This window comes from Triticum aestivum, chromosome 6A, assembly GCF_018294505.1.
Source record: "Triticum aestivum cultivar Chinese Spring chromosome 6A, IWGSC CS RefSeq v2.1, whole genome shotgun sequence".
NCBI lineage: Eukaryota > Viridiplantae > Streptophyta > Magnoliopsida > Poales > Poaceae > Triticum > Triticum aestivum.
The window spans coordinates 451,647,911-451,657,279 of NC_057809.1; positions in this window are offsets into that span (position 1 = coordinate 451,647,911).

The following is a 9,369-nucleotide window of genomic DNA, read 5'->3' on the forward strand; positions in this document are numbered from 1 at the left end:
CCAAGCACGATGAACGGATCAAAGATGGGTTCAATAAGGAGGACTTTCGGTACCAGACTTGGGCGTTTCGGAGAGGGGGAAAATGATATTTTTACAAAGTGCTCCAAATTAATACCTAATACCATTGGCGTGTTTCTGTCGCTGTCGTGAATCAAACGAGCTAAAAAACTTCAACATCGGAGTCTGTATGAAGAAATGATTACCAAAATACCGAAGGAGTCGAGGGCGCAAGACCGCGTGTGGTATGACCGCTCACGGTCATACCGGAGATCCTACCAGGTGAAATCAGCACTAAAAGTTGTCATTCCAGAGCAATTCTTCACTGATTTCGTCTCTGTTTGCTTCCACGTGATCCTTGGACAATAAGGAATGGTTTGGTAAAGGATAAGGCTCGTCCTGAGCCCTTGGATGCATCACACCAATGGAGGAGACTAATGAGGCATGCTATATATGCACCTCCAACCCTCGTCACGACCATCTCATCTCATCCATCACCCACACATCCATATCCATCTCTATTGCTGCTCCATCTCCACCTCATCAAGAATAAGAAGAGGAGGCTCCACCACCGCGAGCCCTGGCCTTTGGGCCGGTGAGTTCTCCACCGCGCCGTCATCACCGGTACCGCCTCCATCACCATCATGGTCAGCACCACCATCATCACCATCGCTGTCGGTGCCGCCATCTCCATCACCGCCATGCCTTCTCCCTTCACCGGCTCCGGCTCGATGTTGGTTTGTAACATACCTTCTCCTCTATGTGTACCATTAACATGTTTGAGTAGTTGCGCTTGTTCTTAGGGATAGGGATGAACTCTTTACGATTAGATTTATTTACTTCCATGTGGTCCAATATCTTTTTACTTCATGTTTGAGTTAGTATCCTTCAGGAATGTAGAGAGGAGGCCTCAATCGCATTATCGCTATGATTGACCGTGAAGTTGCTATTGTTAATGTAGAGGGACCGGTGCCGTCGAATAATAGACAATTATGTTGGGAATTCGCGCCTTTGCAATTGATAGGGGGGTAACAGGTTAACTCACATATGCTTGTGTTAAAGGGTAAACCCTTAATCATTGTAGTGAGAACCGGCATGGGGAAACTTCAGTAGTGGAGTATGTGGCATGAAGTATGCCCATGAGTAGACCATGTTATGTACCGGGACCACCCAGTTATGCATATGAAGAGTAGATTACATATATGATAGAGAGCATTTGCACCGCACTTGTTGCGCAGGTCATATTTGTAGAGATGACTTCGAAACTCTCGATAAGACTTTGCTGCTCAAGCACCTTATCTACTAACTTAATATATTTCTCTTTCCTGTTTTTACCCTCTTGTTCATAGTGTAGTAAGGGCATCTCCAATGTTGACCCGCAAACTGGACACTGCATCCGTCCACGGACATGGATGCGGGAACCAGCCATCCAAAGCTAACCGCATACATTTCAAGCTGGATTTCGACTAACCAGACGAATTACATGAAAACCAGATGATTTTCATATAAATCGGACGAAAACATTTACATTTCAGACATATTTTAACTAAACTATACTGACAAGGCTAAAACTAGTCTAATGCCGACTGCGGCGAATCACTGCTCCCATGACATGTCTTCCCTATGTCCGGCAGCCCTCTCATCGTACCTACCTCTTGAAAGTGCAACTAATCCCCGGGTGGTTTTGGTGATTCATAACAATATATAGCTCATTGAACTAATATTCATTCAAGATAAATATTTCAGGATGTTCAATGATTGGCATGGCATGGACTAGAGATGTGGACCCCTCAAAATGCCAAGGACAAAGATTGGCAAAAGCTCAAGACTCTTCATGTCTATTTAAGTGATCCAAAATCACATTGAGTCCATAGGAAAGCTGTAACATTCCAAATTTTCAATTTGGAATGTTACACATTAGATCATCATTTCATATCATATTTATTTGCATTTTGGTTGATCTTAGAAATTCTACGCAACTCAAGGACCCTCGGAGAGAGATGGGGATATCGTTATTTTCATATTTGAGTTTTCTCAAATTTTGAAAATAGGATCATTTGATTTTATTTATTTTATCTCTAATTATTTCTATTATAAAAATATGAGAGAGGGAATAAAATGACTTTCCCAAAATAAAGAAATATTGAGGATTTAATAATAAAATCAAATAAGGTTTTATTTTGGATTTATTTGCTATTTTATTTAAATTTAGGAAAAATGCGCATTTTTAAAAATTGCATTCAGACCCCAAATAAATGTTCATCCTGTGCGGCTTGATTTTAGAAGCCGGGGAAAATTTATTTCGGGAATTTTGGAGTCCGTTTAGTATTTCTTTTTTTTTCTGAGCGTAATTATTTTAAAAAAAGTCCGAACCGACCTTGGGCCGTGTTCGGCCAGGACTCCGCCGGCCGGAGGCCTTTATATAGCGCGCCACCGGGGCCGAACCAGCCCAAGCCGCCACCCGCTCCCAAACCCTAACCCTAAGCCGCCCGCGCTGCCGCCTGCTGCCGCCGCCGACGAGGTCGACTCCGCCGCCGCCGCCGGTTTTCCTTGAAAAACCGTCCGATTTATTTTCGGTTTTTAGTTTCCGTTTTTTTAGTAGATCGGTTTTTTCGGTTTAGGTTAATTAGCGAGCGTTCGCTCGTTCGTTCGTTTTAACGAACGCGTTCTTCGTTTAGTTCCAGATAACGAACGTTCGTTCGTTAATTTGTTCGTCGTTTTTCTTTTTCTCGGATTTATTCCGCGATTTTTCTGATCGCGATTTCTGATCCGATGTTCGTTCTAGTATAACTTTTCGCTCGTTTATCAGAATCAGGCGATTCAAGCGCCTGGAGTTTCGTCTCAAAACCCTCTTTCCGTTTAACCAACTCAAACAAGTTTTTGCCTCTATAAAATTTGACCTAGATCCAGAATAGTAAGCGAAGCCTGTTTCTTTTGCCGTTTGTCTTTCGTTGCTTCGTTCGATTTGATTCTTTTTGCCAACCGGAGTTCTTAAGTTGAACTTTCTGGTTAGATCTCTTATTTGAGTTTTACCTGTGTATTAGTTGAGTACTTATTGTATGCTTGTTTGTTTGCAATAGAGTACCCGGAGTGCGCCGCTTGCTACTTCGAATCGCTAGGTTTTGCGGATCATTAGCAAGGCAAGTAACACTTTGATCATACTTCCTATTACCCAGTTTTTATTGCATTAGATCAATCCTCACACATTGCATGCTTAGGATCTAATTAAATTGTGGGTTTGGGAAGTAGATGAGGTAGCACCTATTACCTGTTTGATTATCAAACTTTTGGGAGTTACTTCTACGTTTGCTTATATTGCCATGCTATGCTAGTAGACGTGGATTGGATGAGTGTATCCATGACAGATGTGAGATTGCTAAATTAATGGTTTATCTAAGGTGGCAACTTAAACACACATCTGGGTGGATTGAGGCACCTGGGTATTCCAGCGATTGCCTGTTTTCTTTTGGACCGCCACCTAGGCTCAAAGGGATCATGAGATTATTCATACTAGAAACTTTCGTGTGCAGCCACAAGCTACTATGGGCTCTAACATAGTTGACTAAGTTGTGCGAACTCTTACAGTGGTAGACTAGCAAATGTAGGGGAAAGTAGGTGTAACGGTCTACCCGTTTGTAAGGTGTGAGCGCTTCTGAAAGACTATGTCTCGGTCATCCGTTTCTCAAACATCATGTAGTGCGAGAATCCCAACGGAGGAGATCGAGTCTTGTGGGGAAAAGTGCGCAAACCTCTGCAGAGTGTATAAACTAATCATGGTTAGTCGTGTCCCCGGTGATGGACATCTTAAGTATCTAGTACTTGGATTATCATGTGAATCTCATCATGTTACTCTAATTAATTTTGTTGGGTTTTTAATGATGATGCTTAATTGGGATTGAGAGGGTGTTTACACTCTCAATGTTTAACAACCACCATGATAGTTAAATAAAATGTATTCCTTTGCAGTAGGGAAAAATTGGCTTTATGCAAAATTGTAACCATAGAGCTTTCCACCAGCCAAATATGCATGTAGTATAGTCTTATTCTTTCATTGCTCTCTATGTGTTACATTGCGAGCATATTCCATGTGATGACCCGTTTCGGGCTGCAACGTTCATGTTGCAGACTTTTCAGACGACGAGTAAGGTGCTGTTAGGTCATGGTTCTATACTCAGTGATGCCGTTGGAGTTGATGGACTCACTTATCTTCCAAGCCTTCCGCTGTTATCGTTATTAGACGGCCTTATGCCACATTTATTGTAATAAGTCTCTTTTGAGACACTCGATGTAATATGTGTGTGATTGCTACTCTGTTATAAATCCTTCAAGTACTGTGTGGTGTCAGCATTACAGATCCAAGGATGACACCGGAGCACAGAGATCGGACCGCTTGAGGTCTGGTCACTACAAAAGCCAATACTATTAAAAGGGGATGAGGTGTTGCTTAATGCTCTACTTACTCAAAGTGCTTAGTGATATTGCTCCAAAACCCTCGGCCATTTTCTACATCCAAATATGTCCAAACCCTAATTCCAGACTCGACCCCATCGATTCTTTCTACCCGAAGCCATCGAGTTCATTTGACATAGCCACTGCTAGAAACCCTAACGTTTCAGTCGGACCGATATGGATATCGGTCCTACCGAGATGGACTTGGTAGCGCTCTGTGATCTATTACATTTACTTTGGTCCCACCAAGTTTATGCAATCCTTCTCACCGAGTTGGCTTGACAGACTCTCTGTTGCTTATTGCTTCACTTTGGTCCCACTGAGTTGACGCAATCGGGCCACCGAGATGATGTTTGCCCTAAGCCCTAGCACATCGCCCCCCAGAGTTGTTTCAGTCGGTCCCACCAAGATTCCTCACGTTCATATTTTTGAACAGATCGGTGCCATCGAGTTTCCTAATCGGTGCCACCGAGATGAGTCCAAAGTGTGCAACGGTTGGATTTTGTGTGGAGGCTATATATACCCCTCCACCCATTCTTCCTCATAGAGGAGAGCCATCAGAACGTGTCTACACTTCCACCATTAATTTTTAGAGAGATAACCACCTACTCATGTGTTTAGATAAAGAGATTCCATTCCAACCATTTGAACCTTGATCTCTAGCCTTCCCCAAGTTGCTTTCCACTCAAATCCTTCTTCCACCATAGACAAATCTGTGTGAGAGAGAGTTGAGTGTTGGGGAGACTAGCATTTGAAGCACAAGAGCAAGGAGTTCATCATCTACACACCATCTATTACCTTTTGGAGAGTGATGTCTCCTGGATTGGTTAGGTGTCGCTTGGGAGCCTCCATCATGATGTGGAGTTGAACCAAGAAGTTTGTAAGGGCAAGAAGATCGCCTACTTCATGAAGATCTACCTGAGTGAGACAAGTCCTTCGTGGACAATGGCCATGGCGGGACAGACAAGGTTGTTTCTTCATGGACCCTTCTTGGGTGGAGCCCTCCGTGGACTCACGCAGACGTTACCCTTCATGGGCTGAAGTCTCCATCAACATGGACGCACGACAGCACCACCTATCGGAACCACGCCAAAAGTCTCCGTGTCTCCATTGTGTTTGCCTTCTCCAAATCCTTTCCTTTACCTTCATATGCAATGTTTGATATTCCGCTGCTATACTCTTAGAATTGCATGTGTAGGTTGATTGCTTGAATTGTGCTAATTGCTAAAATCTGCCCACAACTAAAATTGGGAAAAGGATAGATTTTTATTTGGTCAAGTAGTCTAATCACCCCCCTCTGGACGCACTTTTGATCCTACAACTGGTATCAGAGCTTTGGTCTCCACTAGTCTTGATTTCCATAGCTTTGGTGATCATAGCCTTGGTTTCACAACCTAGGAGAGTATGGTGTCTAGTGAGGGTAACTATCACCGTAGAGGTCCTTATTTTGATGGTACAAATTTTGCTAGTTGGAAGCATAAGATGAAAATGCATATTCTTGGTCATAACCCTGCCGTTGGGGCTGTTGTGCGTGTTGGCTTGCAAGGTGATTTCTTTGAAGATGGTAAAGAACCGGATCATGAAGCGACTGCAGAAGAATTGAAGATGATGCAATACAATGCTCAAGCTTGCGATATTCTCTTCAATGGATTGTGCGCCGAAGAATTCAAAAAAATCAATCATCTTGAGAATGCAAAGGAAATTTGGGATACTTTAGTTGATATGCATGAAGGTACCGAGTCCGTCAAGGAATCCAAGTTGGATGTGCTTCAAAGTCAACTTGACAAGTTCAAGATGAAGGATGGTGAAGGAGTCGCTGAAATGTACTCTAGGCTTGCTCTCATCACAAATGAGATTGCCGTCTTAGGGAGTGAAGAGATGACCGACAAATTCGTTACCAAGAAGATCCTTAGAGCCTTGTGTCGTGGAATTGTCACGGCAGATGTCCTAGTGAAAGGACTTAGTCGTGGAGCCATCGCAACTAGGAAGCTTAAAGGGGTTAATCGGGACAAAGGACACGAGGGTTTATACTAGTTCGGCCCCTTACGATGAAGGTAAAGGCCTAATCCAATTCTTGATGATATTGCTAGGGTTTCCATGACCAGGGAGCAAATACGCTAAGCCCGGTTCTTGATTTGATGTTACCTGCCCTAAGCCGCCATCGGGTCGTCCCCTTATATACACGGGTTGACGCCCTGCGGCCTACAGAGTCCCAGCCAGCTCCTACAACGTGTCCGGCTCGATGACATCTTTACATGCCTTACTTTACAAGTCTTATTCATACATGGCGGTTTACACTTACAGGCCTTAAGCCGCCTCTGGGCTTGGGCCTACTACAAGCCTTATCATAAACCGTCACCTTGTATACTCTTCGGGCTTCCTTTAAGTAACCCGTCATTGTGATTGACCCGGCCCCTCCTGGGCGGGTCATACCTGGTAGTCATATCCCCAACATTAGGCCCCAGGTTTGATTTGAACTTTGTTCATGTCAATCTTCAATACTTTGACGAAATCCATCTTCCACTGCTTGTAAAAGCTCTGGAACCCGCCATGACGTCACCTTAAGAAAATTTGGAAACCCGCCACGACGTTATCTTTAATGGATCCTTATCTTAAATGTCTTCTGAAAATCGAGGCATCCATTTAGTTGGATAATCATTATTTTGGCCGTCCTCGATTTTCATGCCTGCCTGTTCACCTATCTCCTTATAAATAGGCATGACCGGTCTTTCTCATTCTTCTTCTTCCTTCTCTCGCAACCCCTCTATCGCTCGAGCTCCACCACCGCCGCAGTGCTCACTGTCGTCCTCAACCTTGGCCGCTGCATCACCCTGAGCTTGTCTAGAGAACGGCGGCGACCCATCCGCAGTAGATTTGCATCCGTAAATTTTTGCCTTTCCGCACCTTAGATCCGCATTAGGGTTTGCAAGTTCGTCGGTGTTCTTCGTTGTTCATCATGGATTCTTCGTAGTTTCTCCACCGCATCCTCTCTTGATCCAAAAGAAGTATGGAACTCCTGTGAAACTTGTTCATCTCAATACTTAGCCAATTTGTTTTGTCGTTGGCAACTTTTGAATACCTTTAGTCATGGCGGCTTATCATGTCGGCTCATTTTTCCTTCATATATCATTAGCCCTTATTTAAGCCGCCATTACGCATCTGTATTATAAACATTAACCTGTGATTCCACCATTTAATTTAAGCCGACAAATTACTTCCTTTTTAGCTCGTCTTCTCACCATGCCGCTAAAGACGACAACAATTTGCAATTGGGTCCCTTCCACAGTCACTAACGCCACTCTGAAGGATTTCGTTACCATTGGATTTTATCGGAGAAGAACATTATGTCTTACCGCGCTCCTGACCCGGCCGAAGAAAGACCTCAGCGCAAGGACGGCGAAGTCATCGTTTTTACTGATCATATGAACCGGGGTTTTTCACCACCCGGCTCAAAATTCTTTAGAGATGTTCTGCATTTCTTCAAGCTTCATCCACAAGACCTTGGACCAAATTCCATATCAAACATCTGCAATTTTCAAGTTCTCTATGAGGTTTATCTTCAAGAAGAACCTACTGTTGAACTCTTCAGAGAGTATTTCTACTTGAACCGCCAGAATGAATACACCAACGGCCCCAGCCTGGAACTTGGTGGAATTTCGATTCAGCGCCGACAGGGTGCTGTCTTTCCCTTAGTAGTCTTACCAAGCCATCCCAAGGATTGGGACCAAACTTGGTTTTATTGCAAAGACACGTCGCCAGTTGATGAAAAACCAATGCCGGGTTATCGCACGGAGCGCCTTGACTCTAAGTTTTTACTCCCGGACAAGCCTACTGCCGCTGAACGTAAGAAGCTCATCCCAAGCATCAAAAGGATTCAAGCCTTGTTGGGAAACGGCATAACTGGAGTTGACTTGATCCGTTGTTGGATCGCATGGCGGGTCATCCCTCTGAGCCTCCGCTCTGACTTGATGTATAACTATGCCGGAGGACCAGATGACCCTCTGCGTCATAGTTCTGTACAACTGACTAAAGAAGCCATTGTTGAAATGTCAACCACCCTCGTAAACAGTAAATACGAGGACTGCAATAAAGTTGGATTGAATCCTTTCTGCAAACTTAATCCGGCACCAAAGGTAAATCCCCTTGACCCCCTTTTTCCTTCAGTAGTTAAGTACTTGAATGACTTTAAACCTGTTATTTGCCTACAGGCCAAATCTGACTTTTGGAAGGCCAAATATGATCATGAAGCTGCCAAGAAGGCTAGAGCCGCCGCCATAGCCGCCAAGAAGACAACCCGAAAATCCAAGAAGAAAAGAACCGCTTCTGATATGTTCAAGCTGGATGATGTTTCTGAGTCGGAGGTAGCCCTTGACTCTCTTGGCCTGCTTTTTAACAACCTTATTGACACTGACTATTGCCAGGATGACACGGGGGCCAGCCAGGCAGTAGAAGAAGAGGTAACTATTTCCTGTGACCCAGAACCTTTGCCAAGACAGAAACCTCAACTGGTAACTCCGAAAGTAAGGTTTTCACACCCTTTGGCTTATTTGGATCCTCATTTTCTTTTGAAAAAACAACAACATGAGAGCCGCCGTCAGGCCCGGACCAGTGAAGATAATGAACTACCCTCCGGCTTACCGAAAACTCCCCGGAAACGCCAGAATGAGGTTTCTTTCATGTAACGCCCCAAGACCGGAGCTTCAGATGTCTTCCTTGGTTTTCCGAGTTTTGTCGGGTAATTTGTTTTGTCTGTTGCATTCATCTTTGCATTTGTGCATTGCATCATGTCATCATGCGATCATGTCATTTATTTTAACTCAACTAAATAAATGGCATGGATCCTTGATCCATTTAAATCGAGGGAGTTCACATGGTGAAATTCTCTTTAGAACATATAAAAGTCTCCTACTATTATTAGGGAGC